This window comes from Mustela erminea, chromosome 6 (assembly GCF_009829155.1).
Source record: "Mustela erminea isolate mMusErm1 chromosome 6, mMusErm1.Pri, whole genome shotgun sequence".
NCBI lineage: Eukaryota > Metazoa > Chordata > Mammalia > Carnivora > Mustelidae > Mustela > Mustela erminea.
Window position 1 is genome coordinate 51,918,427 of NC_045619.1, and position 13,171 is coordinate 51,931,597.

Sequence of the window (13,171 nt, forward strand, 5' to 3'; positions counted from 1 at the left end):
GTATTAAATGAAGTAATGTCTTGGTAAGCATTTAGGGAATAGTCATTACTGTTATCCTAACAGTTTAACTACTGTTTTTTTTGTTTTTTTTTTTTTAAAGATTTTATTTTTAAGTCCTCTCCACACCCAATCTGGGGCTCCAAGCCACAACTCCGAGATCAACAGTCACATGTTTTACCAACTGAGCCCAGCCAGGTGCTCCTAACTGCTGTTTTTTTAAAAAATAGGAATTGAATTTTATTCACCTTTGGATCCCCTAATACAACAGAATATGTAGGTAACTAATACTTTCAAATTAATCGACAAATTTCATGGATCTTCATATACATAAAAAACAAAAACAAAAACAAAAACCAAGCTTCATAGACTTAGATAAATCATTTAAATTTTGTGTTTTCATCTACTAAGTGATGGCACTAGACTTATTCTTTCTGATCTTCAAGCTTCATTCATTCATTCATTCATTCACTTGTGCATTTGTTGGATAAATATTTACAGGATCCCAACTGTATGTCATTCTCTGTGCTTGATGTTGAAAGTCAGTTACAAGCAAAACAAATGCGGCCTGTCCTCTCATAAAGTTTACAGTCTAATGGGAGGAAGAGGTAAAATAAAGAATTGCACATAAATCTACAATTAAAAACTGTAATACGATCCATGAAAGAAAGGTTCAGGGAGGCATGAGAAATGTTAGAGTGAGAACTGGGCCCAATCTGGGGTAACAGGAAGGGTTGTTTTTTTTTTTTAAAGATTTTATTTGACAGATACAGACCACAAGTAGGCAGAGAGGCAGTCAGAGAGAGGAGGAAGCAGGCTCCCTGCTGAGCAGAGAGCCCGATGTGGGGCTCGATCCCAGGACCCTGGGACCATGACCCGAGCCGAAGGCAGAGGCTTTAACTCACTGAGTCACCCAGGTGCCCCCCCCTTTTTAAAAAAGATTTTATTTATTTATTTGACAGATAGAGGTCACAAATAGGCAGAGAGGCAGGCAGAGAGAGAGAGGGGGAAGCAGGCTCCCCGCTGAGCAGAGAGCCCGATTCGGGGCTCGATCCCAGGACCCTGGGATCATGACCTGAGCCAAAGGCAGAGGCTTTTACCCACTGAGCTACCCAGGTGCTCCTAATAGGAAGTTTTATAAATGTCATAATCTATGAATTCTAAGTGTGGTCAAAGGACTGTTGCCCTCCAGCTATCTGAAAGAATAAAGTGAGCAATTCTAGCACCAGCAGAATCTCAGAAACGACTCTGCTTGGCCCCACTGTGCTCACCAATATGGTTTGCAGCCATTTACCGCTGGGCATGGCCAAAGCACTTGGGAACCCTCGGAAAAGAGAACATAGACCATTTGAACAAAATTCATCTTACATTTTAATGTCTGCATGGGAACCACACAAAGAAAGCGTCATAAATCTCTGGAAGTGACTGGTGTGATGCTGTTAATACCAGATCAGAGGAGGCTGCCAAGAGCTTGGCTTTTTTCCCCCCTCGTGGCAGCCAAAAAGCACAGGTGTCTTAAGAAAGTGCTGAATGATCAGGAAGCTTTTTCATGCAGAAGCCTCAGCCTCGCCTGTGGATCTCCAGAAAGAACTTGCTGCTTCCACTCCATTGCCAGGTAATAGCGAGGCTTCCCAGCAGCCGGTCCAGGATTGAGGGGGCTGATCTCCTCTCCTGATGCCAGGTTGGCCCGCAGTCCTTTGAAGCCTTTGTGTTGAACACCTGACCGCCTCTTTTCTCTGTCCAGGGCTCTCAGGGCCCAGCATCCCCAACGGGCCATTAGAAAGCACAGAGCAGGACAAACTCAAGAGACCCATTGCCATCTGTAAGGATATTTCCAGGGTGCCTCCTCCATAAGCAAGTTCACATCTCAAAACCTGACTCTCAGGCACTGCCTGGTTCCTACCCACCCCACTTCTCCACTCCTACAGAACTTTCCTGTTATGGATCGTTCCTGTCACTGGAATTCAAAATTCTCTTGACAGGTAGGTGAGACTTTGTTGCCCCAGAGCATGTTCTGTGGGTTCTACTTTACCTCCACAGAGCACCACTGGGGTCAGCCTTTCTGGAGTCAGAGCGTCCTCTAAGGCATAAATATTTACATGTTTCAGGAAAATGCTTTCAGATGAAGTCACTGCCAATTCCTTGAAGCCATCCTGACTGTCTTCCAAGGAGCCAGGAAGCAGACAGAGTGAAAAGGACATAACCTTGAGCCAGTTTCTAGATACTTCTTTTCACGTGGAATCTGGCTTGCCAGATGATGGGAGACACCCTCAAGCTCCTCCTCCCTCGGAACAGTACCCCCCCCACACACACCCAAGATGGCAGAATCCTTACTGTTTCAGTGCTCACAGAACCCTGTGAGAAAGGCCATGACTGACATTAATACAAAAGCAGCTTAGATTCTTGTGAAGGTTGTTCATATAAGTGAGGGGGTGTTGGCGGGGGTGGGGTGGGGTGGGGTGGAGGGCAATGCAGGCAGCTAAATAGCTCTTTAGACAATTTTTCCCTTTGTTCCTGGCTGCTGGCTAGAAGTATGTTTCAATTTTCTAGTCAGCAAGTTAAGGCAGACGCACACACATGGTGGCTGACAGAAAAAGAGGCCAGTATGAAAAGATATTAAAATTCAAAACACACTTCAGAGCCTGCCTTCTTCTCCAATTGCATGGTCGCAGGAGAATTCATAAATCAGAAATGAGGTCAAGTGATGGTGTTGAGTTCAGCTTGTTTGTCCCTTGATACTAGGATGGTGCCCAGATGAGGAATATCAAGGAGAAAAGGCCAAGCTGAAACATCTGTCCTCCTCACCCATCAGCCACAAAACATCAGTTTCTGGGAAGACACCAAAATAAGCCCTACAAGAGGAAAATGCATATAATCAGTGCCTGCCCACTTTTTAATTAAGTCAGTCATTTACAAAGATACATCCTCTGTGAGGAGATCAAGTTTCAAAGAAAACATTATGTCCAGAAATCTATTTTCCAAAGTTTGTGCAACTTGTAGGGCAAAGTCTGAGAGATCAAATCTGAGCCAGCCACGGCCAAAGTTAGAGTGAGCCACAGACATTCCCAAACTTAAGGATGAGAAGGAAGTCAAATGCATTTAAGTCAGGTCCTATGACTTTCTTTGAGTTGGTTTTTTGAAAAGCCCTAGGAATATATTTTCCCCATAGGAACAATGTTGTTGAGATAGTTGTGTTCTCAGGTCAGTGCACAGAATTCTATTTGACACAGTGTAATTCAAGTTACCTCCACCTCCAGCCACCTTAAGATCCCCAAGCCTATGCCTTTCAGCCCCCAGGATGACACTGATGATGTGGAGGAGAGGGGTACTGGTTATAACTCAGGGCAACGCTGGGAGAAAAACTTAGCAGTCAAATGGAAGGGGCCAGCACTGCAGGTGTGCAAGTTGTGCACTGCACAAAGCACCTGACCAGGGTCCAGAGGGAGGCTGAAATCTAGCCTTCTTCACCATGCAAGCTGTGGCAAGGCTGCAGATGTCAGAGAATTTTCTAATTTGTGCTAAAAACTATGCCCCAGTGGAACTCTGGAGGCTCATATAGTAACGATGAAAGATGATTGTTTTTTTTTAAGGGGTATCCAGAGTGGTGAGTAGGGATGCCTGGCTGGCTCAGTCATGGAGCATGCAACTCGTGGTCTCTGGGTTATGAGTTCAAGCACCACATTGGGTATAGAGATTACGCTAAAAAATGAAAATCTTAAAAAAATAAAAGTGAGGAGTAATTGTGGTTGTTAGGGAGAACCAAGAGAGAAGCTGCCATCCACATCTACATTGCTATTTCTGGGTCACCGAACTCTGGAGTGGGTATAAAACATTCCTAACCAAAACCTCCTCTGGAAGCAAAACTTAAACCTCACCAACTGGCCTTGTGTCCCTAATTGATTGGCTACTTCCTGCTAGATAACTTGGTAAAGGCTCATTACACCTTAAGGCTTGTGTTAGGTGGTGAATGAAAACAAGACACCTTTGGGAATTTTCTATAGAGTGGGAACCCCACACAGATGAGGAAGTGCCTGCCTTAGCTCCTGCACCGGTGGAGTCTGGAAGCTGTTCTGGAAACAGAGAAGGGGGAAAGAAAGATGGCCACCATGTGCCATGTTGGGAGGTGTGAGGAAGAGTAGCTGTCAAAAATGTCTCTGGGGGACCTGGCTGGCTCAGTTGGTAGAGCATGTGACTCTTGATCTCAGGGTCATGGGTTCAAGCTCCATGTTAGGCAAAGAGCTTACATTTAGCAAGAAAAAAGAAAAGGAAAAGGGGCATCGGGGTGGCTCAGTTGGTTGACCTTTGGGACTCTTAATTTCATCTCAGGTCATGATCTCGGGGTTGTGGGGCTCCACATTTGGCCCCAAGTCTTCTTGTCCCTCTCCCTCTGCTCCTCCCCCCCAGTTGTATGCATGCTCTCTCTCCCTCTCTCTCTCTTTTAAATAAATCAGTAAAATCTTAAAAAAAGAGAGAGAGAGAGAGAGAGAGAGAGAGAGAAGAAAATTGTTTTTGACCTAAGCTGAACGGGGATGTGATCCTTACCAAGGCTTAGGGCCCCGCAATGTAATACAAGGAAGAAAAACAAGCAAAGGGTAAAAATGGCAAATTTTATGTTTTATGTATTTTAACACACACGTCTAAAAAAACATCAAATAAGCAAACACCCAAAGAGACACACCCCAGGATATGAAGGGAAAGGCATGGGAGTTTATCCAAAGAACTCTCTCCATGCCCCCGGAGAGAGGGAAGCCGCAGCACCATCACTCTGCCTGGTGCGAGAGGCCGCTCCCTGCACCTCCGCCGCCCCCCACCCCTGCCCCGCTGCAGCTGCGGCCCCGGGAAGCAGGCACACGCAGAAGGGGAGGCCGGGAGGCCCTGCAGCGCAAGCGCCCTGAGGGGCAGCTCCTGCGTGTGGAACCACCTCTGACCAGCCAGCAGCTCCATGAGTGAGGCTCTGCGAGACTCTTTCAGGGAAGGGTTTAGTTGCAGTCCCAGAAGTGTGTTATTCAGGGTACGTTAATTGTAGGAATCCCCAAATCCTACTCTGAGGACTATAGTCAATCAGGGCCCGGCTCCTCCCACCTACGGCTCCCCAGTCCCTCAGCTGCCCAAAGCTGTCTCCATCCAGACAGTGGACGAGAAGTGAGAGCCACGGGGACGAATGGGAGGTCTGCGGGCCACACCTGGGAGAGGCCCACTTCCGCTCACGTTACATTGGCAGAAACTCCGTCACGTGGCCACCCTTACTGCAAGGGAGGCTGGGAAATGTATGCCCAGAAGAAGTGGAGACTGCAGATCTATGCATACTGCCTGTCACCCTCTGTCTGTAGAAAGGAAGTTCTAGGTTTCTAGGTCAGAGCGTGTGTGTGTGTCTACACATGGGGGCGGAATTCCTTCCATTTCTTTGTACTTTGTACTTGCTCAAGCCAGAGGCTTGCTCCCGCAGCTGTGACTGATAACTTCAGGATCAAGAACCAGGGTGTGACTCTCACTTCCCGGGGTTCAGGTAGAGTGTCACCCAGGTTCCTCCCCCTGGGAATCACCGTGGTCACCCACGCCTCTGTCTCTTGGCCCAGCTCCTGCAACGGGCTTCTTCAAACCAGGCCTCCTTTGAAATCGATCGGCCACAACAGTTGCAAACCCCAGCTGCTTCTCTCCTCCTCGGCCCAGTAGCAAGAGAATCAATTATCCCTGCCCTCAGTGAATTGCGGCATCTGCTGCTCCGCAGAAGGATAGGATTCAAGATGTCAGCCCTAGCCCTTAAAGCTGTTCTTAATCTGGACCTAATCATGGGAACAACTGCTTTTTGCCTTTGGTCCCCACCTGGCAACAACACAAACACCACCTCCAACTTTCAAGAGTCTGTAATCCCTACCCCTCAGGGGAGATCCAGGGACAGACACGCACCATAACCTCCATTTTACAGATGCAATGTGTACAGAATGATTAGAAAATTGAATGTTCTCTTTGACTGCAGGAGACCTGCCCACCATCTTTACATCTAAGTCTCACTATGGGCTTTTGACAGTATTAGCATGTGGTCTATTGGTCTCTGCCTAGGAAAATTCTTGAGTGGGTACATGTGGAAATTTCAACTCATATTGTTTTAGAGTTCTCAAAACAATGACTGAGCCATTGGGACCTAGGGATCTATCTTATTTCAAGATTTTTTCCGGACTTCTGGATCTGGTTAGTACACTTGTTGAGTTGCCCATTAGGTGCACGGCCGTGCTGGACACTGGATTTGGAAGTCAGTGGCTTTACTGCCAGTGAATTCTGCTTTGGAATGTGTTTTTCAAATGCTTTGCAACAGTGCCATGCAAATGGATTAAATGATAGAATAAAAAAATGTAAAACAAGATAGTTCACATTCCTTGGGAGAAGAAAGCAGAAATGTCTAGGATGGTGAGCATTCTTAGAAAAGTTTCCCTCCCCTTTTATTCTGGATAGAGTTCCATCAGTAAGACTCTTGAGTCCTTTGGGGACTGGTGATCAGTACAAAACGATGTCATCCCCCGCACCCCAGCACCCTCCTGACCCACCCGCCAAATTGAAGAAATTTTGGTCTGCTCATGGACCAGCATTTTGTTTCTTGCTCACATGATCATTGTAGTTTACCTTATTTTATTACCTATGGATACTGAATTTAGTTTTGAGGTTGTTAAAAATTTATGTAAAAGTGTTGAGACTTAACACTAATTGTTTTTCAAAGAACATGACTGCTTCTTTGTTAGAGATGTCAGCTTGTATAAATGTGATAAGGGAGGGAGGTATTTACTGAATTTAGAAGTTAACAAAAAATTTTGAGTCCCCAGTCCAATAAAATTAGGATATTAGTCATCAGAGGACAGGGGCTCCTCACATTTTGTTTATAAAACATTCTTTTTTGAAATTACACATATTCCATTGTCAAATAGCAAACATTGTCTATCAGTTGAGAGTTGAAGTCAACAGTGACAACTGACAGTGTTTGAGACAATAACTCCAGCATTGGGATGTTGAATATTGAAAGCCAAGATCATCTAAGTCAATGACCAAAATCTACAGCAACATTGGATGTGCACAGACTGTGTACATGGAAGCCACCATTCATTCATTCAATACGGATTTTTGAGACCCCAGCCTGCACCAGGTTGGGACAGATAGGCATTAGAGATGCAGCCAGGAACTAAACAGACACAGCCCCTTCTCCGATGAAACTGACATTCTGGGGGCACCTGGCTGCCTCACTGGGTAGAGCATATGACTCTTGATCTTGGGGTTGTTAGTTCAAGCCTCACATCGGGTGTAGAGATTATGCAAAAATAAAATCTTTAAAAAAGAGAGAGAGAAACTGACATTCTAGATGGGGGAGATAAGAGATAAATTAGAGTCAGCAGATGGTAAGTGGCATGAAAAAGATAAAACAGGGTAATAGTTAGAGGATAATGGTGGGATGAGGACCACTTTTGTTTGGATGGCCAGGGAAGGCCTCATTGAGAAGGTGAAACCTGAATCCAGGAACCAGTTGAGAGAAGTCCTTGGGAGAAAATTACAAGCAGTGTGAAAAACAAAGGAGCTCAGGACAGAGTTTGGCATATTTAAGGGAGAGAACAAGAGTCAGCAGAGCTGTTATACAGTGATTGAATAGGGCAGTGGTAGAAGCCAAGATCAGCAAGGTAGGCAGGGCCTAGGTCATAAAGGGCTTTGTAAGGCATGGTAAAGAATGCAGATTTTAATTTTTTTTTTTTTTTTTTTTTTGGATTTTACTTATTTATTTGAGGGAGAGAGGGAGCATGAGTTGCGGGAGGGGCAGTGGGAGAAGGAGAAGCAGACACAGGCTGAATAGGGAGCTTGACACAGGGCTCAAACCCAGGACCCCAAGATCATGACCTAAGCCAAAGTCAGACTTTTACTGACTGAGCCACTCACGTGCCCCAAATGCATATTTTACTTAAAGGGCCCTAGGGGTTTAAACGAGTGTGTGATGTAATCTGATTGACATTTTACAAATATTCTCTGGCTGCTGCTGCATGTAAGAGAGACAGAAAAAATGGTAGGAGGTCGCCCTAGTGGTACAAGTGAGAGCCAATGGTGGCTGGGACCCAAGTGGCAGCAGCGGACATGAAGAAAAATGGACAGACATTGTTCGTGTTTTGGAGATAGAGCCAACTGAATCTGCTCATTAGATGTGGGGAGAAAGGGCAAGAAGAATGGAGGAAGGTTCCCATGTTTTTAGTTTGGACAGTTGTTCAACTAAAGAGAGATGTCATTTAGTTAGAAGGGAAAGATGGGGACAAAGGTGGGAAAGGCATTATGGGAAAAAGAGGAGGAGGAGGAGGGGAGAGGAGGAGATGACGCCAAGTTGAACTATCCCCCAAATTGCCTGGAATGGTCCTTCTCTCCGAGATGTCTGAGGAGATTTTTTTTTTTTTTAAGATTTTATTTATTTATTTGACAGACAGATCACAAGTAGGCAGAGAGGCAGGTCCTGCTGAGCAGAGAGCCCGATGCGGGCCTCCAGCCCACGATCCTGAGACCATGACCTGAGCCAATGGCAGAGGCTTAACCCTCTGAGCCACCGAGGCGCCTCCCGAGGGGATTCTATAAACAAGATAAATGCTGCCAACGTGCAGACCACTCCCCAAAGCAGGACGGGGAAGTTCCGTGGGGTATTTTTCATTATATGGTGTTCTCAGTGTTACACAAGTACGTCATACAGGGGTCATATCTGCATAATCATTCTGACTCTAGAATCAGTGAGCCGTTCGGTTGTACTACCTGCGACCCTCTGCCTCCACGGAGCTCCGAGAAAGGGAAGGCACAGCTTTGCTTGTCCCTGCACAGCGGGTCAGGAACCCTGGCACCTAATCCTGCGGCCAGGAATATGAAATGTGTTACCTTGGGAAAGTTTGTTTAAAATTTCTGAGTCTCTCTTTCTTCATCTTTAAAATGAGGGGATTCAATGACATCATCTCTGAGGTTCATTCCAGCCTTGTTAGTCCATGACTCACAAGACATATAAACAATAATATAAGCAGCCTTCAGGGGACCTGGCGGGAGGCTGTGATGGCCAGGAAAACACGCCAGTCCGATGTCCTGCTGAGGGCGCATGCGTGACTGAGGGCCAGGACTGCGGGCATCCCCGACCCACCCCACACTGGACTGGAAACCACTCTTCCTACAGGCTACTCCCAGCCAACCACTGAGCAAGGAGGGGGCTAATACAAGCCCCTTCTTGCCAGATTTGGCTCCTTTAACGAACAACTTTGTTGTTTGTTTCCAACCTTTTTTTTTTTTTAATGGAATTGTGTACAGAGATGGGGTTTTTTTGTTTTGTTTTGTTTTGTTTTTTTGTTTTTTGTTTTAAGATTTTATTTATTTATTTGACAGAGAGAAATCACAAGTAGACGGAGAGGCAGGCAGAGAGAGAGAGAGAGGGAAGCAGGCTCCCTGCTGAGCAGAGAGCCCGACGGGGGACTCGATCCTAGGACCCTGAGATCATGACCTGAGCTGAAGGCAGCGGCTTAACCCACTGAGCCACCCAGGCGCCCTGTTTCCAACCTTTTAATTTGTTAAAAAACCATTTTATTGAGGTATGACTGGCATATATATATATAAAAAAAAAATACAACGAAACTGTACCTGTTTAATGCATACAGCCTGATGAGTTTGCAGATATACCCATATACCCCTCATCACAATTTAGGTCATAAATGTAACCACCACCTCCAGAAGTTTCCTCCTGCCCTTTTTATCATCGTCATTATTTTGTGATAGGAACACTTAACATAAAATCTACCTTCTTAGCAAATTTTAAAGATTTTATTTACTTATTTGAGAGAGAGGGAGAGCATGAGCAGGGGGAGAAACAAAAGGAGAGGCAGAGGGAGAAACAGATTCCCCGCTGAGCAAGGAGCCCCATGCAGGACTTCATTCCAGGACCCTGGGATCATGACCTGAGCTGGAGGCAGATGCTTAAACAGCTGAGCTACCCAGGCACCCTCTCTTAGCAAATTTTAAAGTATAAAATATAAAATACAAAAGTGTTCACTACAGACACTGTGCCATACTGCAGATCTCTAGAAGATCTTCTTTGTTTTTTATTTTCTCACTTTTTAATTTTTTTTATTTTTAAAGTAAGCTATATGTCCAAGGTGGGGCTTGGACTCACAACCCCAAGATCAAGAGTCCCATGCTCTATTCCTGAGCCAGCCAGGTGCCCGGTACCTATTTATTCATTTTGTTGAACTGAAACTTGATACCCTTTGGCTAATACTTCCCCATATCCCCAGCCTCCCAACCACCATTTTACTCTCTGCTTCCATGAGTTGGACTATTTTTATTCCTCATGTAAGTGGGCATCTGTGGTGTTTGTCCTTCTGTGTCCAGCTTATTTCACTTAGCGTAATGCCCTCTGGGGTCATCCATGTTGTTGTAAATGGCAAGATTTGTTGTTTTTTTTTTTTTTAAAGATTTTATTTATTTATTTGACAGAGAGAGATCACAAGCAGGCAGAGAGGCAGGCAGAGAGAGAGGAGGAAGCAGGCTCCCTGCTGAGCAGAGAGCTGGATGCGGGGCTCGATCCCAGGACCCTGGGATCATGACCTGAGCCGAAGGCAGCGGCTTAACCCACTGAGCCACCCAGGCGCCCCGCAAGATTTGTTTTTAGACCATTTTTAAATCGACTCAAGGATTCTCAACTCAGATTTCTCAGAACTCTGTTGTAGTCTCAGGCTCTTCCTTCCCCTACCCCTTCCTCTTCAGGTGTCAGGTCTGCATTGCTACTGGAAGTCTCTCCTCACTTCCCCTGGCTTGCTCCCCTTCACAGATGGTCCCACAATAATTTTTTTTAAAGGTTAAATTTAGGGCTGCCTGGGTGGCTCAATCAGTTAAGTATCTGCCTTCGGCTCAGGTCATGATCCCAGGGTCCTGGGATGGAGCCCCTGCTCAGTGAGGAACCCACTCCTCTCTCTCCCTCTGTTGCTCCCCCTGCTTGTACTCTCGTCCATGATTTCTCTTTCAAATAAATAAATAAAATCTTTAAGAAAAAATTTAAAAAGAACTTTAATTAATTTTTAAGAGAGAGAAGGAGAGCATGCTCAAGAGCTAGTGGTGGGGCAGGACTGGGGGGAGGGCAAAGGGGGAGGGAGAGAGAGAATCTTTTTTTTTTTTTTTTTAAAGATTTTATTTATTTATTTGACAGAGAGAAATCACAAGTAGTCGGAGAGGCAGGCAGAGAGAGAGAGAGGAGGAAGCAGGCTCCCTGCTGAGCAGAGAGCCCCATGCGGGACTCGATTCCAGGACCCTGAGATCATGACCTGAGCCGAAGGCAGCAGCTTAACCCACTGAGCCACCCAGGCGCCTGAGAGAGAGAATCTTAAGCAGGCTCCCTGCCCAGTGTGGAGCCTGACTCAGGGCCCAATCTCACGACTCTGAGATCATCATCTGAACCAAAATCAACAGCTAGATGCTTAACCAACTGAGCCACCTAGGTGCCCCTAAAGATTTTATTTTTTTGTTAGAGAGAGAGAGAGAGTGAGCACAGGCAGAGTGGTTGGCAGAGGCAGAGGGAGAAGCAGGCTCCCTGCGGAGCAAGGAGCCTGATGTGGGACTCAATCCCAGGACGCTGGGATCATGACCGGAGCCAAAGGCAGCCACTTAACCAACTGAGACACCCAGGCATCCCGATTTTTAAGTTATCTCTCTACCCAACATGGGTCTCAAACTTACAACCCTGAGATCAATTCTCCACCAGCTGAGCCAGCCAGGCACTCCCCATAGTACATGTCTTGCTTGTCTAATCCCATTTTAATTTCTTTTCTTTTCTTTATTTTTTTGAAGATCCAAATAAACAAAGAAGTGTATCATGAAGTCTCACTCATCTACTTTATGACGGAGACTTTTTTTTTTTTAAGATTTTATGTATTTATTTGAGAGAGACAGAGCAAGCAGGAGCAGGGGGAGGAGTGGAGGGGAGGGAGAGGTAGAAGCAGACTCCTCTCCAAGCGGGGAGCCCGATGCAGGGCTTGATCCCAGGACCCCGAGTTCACGACCTGAGCCAAAGTCAGACACGCAACTGATGGAGCCACCCAGGTGCCCCTGCGATGGAGATTAAAAAAAAAAAAGATGAAAAAAATATGTTTTTAAGTAATATCCACACCCAACTAGGGTCAAAATTAACAGCCACGCCATCAAGAGTCACATGCTCCCGATTGAGCCAGCCAGGTGTCCCTATGACGGAGACTTTTGATGGTATAACAAAGGTATAATCCCATTAAAAATTCTTTTTTTAAGCAAATTAACACCCCCCCCAATGAGGGGCTTGAACTCATGCCCCCAAGATCAAGGGTTGCATGCTCCACTGACTGAGCCAGCCAGGTGCCCCACCAGTGATCCTTTCAAAAGGAAATTTTGAACATGTCACTCTTTATCCAAAACCATGTGGTGGTTCTCCATTTCACTCAGAATAAAAGCCAAAATCTGTTTAGCGGATTTATTCTTAGAATAAAAGCCAAAATCACCCCACCATTCCCCCCTACTCTTTTCCCCTTATTTTTCTCCTCTCCATTCCCTCTCCTCCAGCCACTCTGGCTTCCAAAAGGCCAGCCACACTCCCGCCCCAACCGTCCTCCAGCTGTTCCCTCTGTCTGCAGTGCTCGTCCCAGTCAGCCACAGGGCTCACCCTCACATTCCCGTCTTTCTCAGATGTCACCTCTGCAGTGAAACCCATCTAGCCCACACTGAAAACCACTACCCCTGGGCACTCCAGATTCTCTTATCCTTTTTCTATTTTTCTACTTCTTTTCTTCAAAGCACTTATCAGTACCTACTGAACTGTTTATTTCCTGTTGATGGTCTCTGTTTCTCCCCCCAGAATATAAGCTCCCCAAAGGCAGGGATTTTTGTCTATTCTGATCACATGGTTGGCAATCAATAAATATTTCTAGAAAGAAGTGCCTGAGACAAGAAGCAGGGTGCCGGGATAGAGAGTGACCTAGCCGCTATTTTAGATAAGATTACTTGCTAGGTCATGAACTCCTTGAGGACAGGACTGTGCCAAAATCACCAGTGTCCTACACAGAATGGAGATGGAATAAATATTGAATCTGATCAGCTGAACTGAGCCAGAAGCCAGATCAGGATCTCCTTAAGGTGGTCCTACAGGAACTGCCAGTTTGTTGATAGCTCTTAA

General features: G+C 45.8%; 1 long non-coding RNA gene and 1 other non-coding gene across 2 annotated transcripts in view; one reads left to right on the top strand and one right to left on the bottom strand.

Annotated features, from left to right (window-relative positions):
- Positions 1-1,926: 1,926 nt before the first annotated feature.
- LOC116593216 overlaps positions 1,927-13,171 on the bottom strand; it is a 45,389-nt gene continuing 34,144 nt past the window's right edge. The window contains exon 3 of the long non-coding RNA XR_004286833.1: positions 1,927-2,849. This is a non-coding gene — a long non-coding RNA (uncharacterized LOC116593216). The remainder of the gene's footprint in view (positions 2,850-13,171) is intronic.
- TRNAK-CUU lies at positions 4,159-4,231 on the top strand. Its single transcript has one exon. It is a non-coding gene; the product is annotated as a tRNA-Lys (tRNA).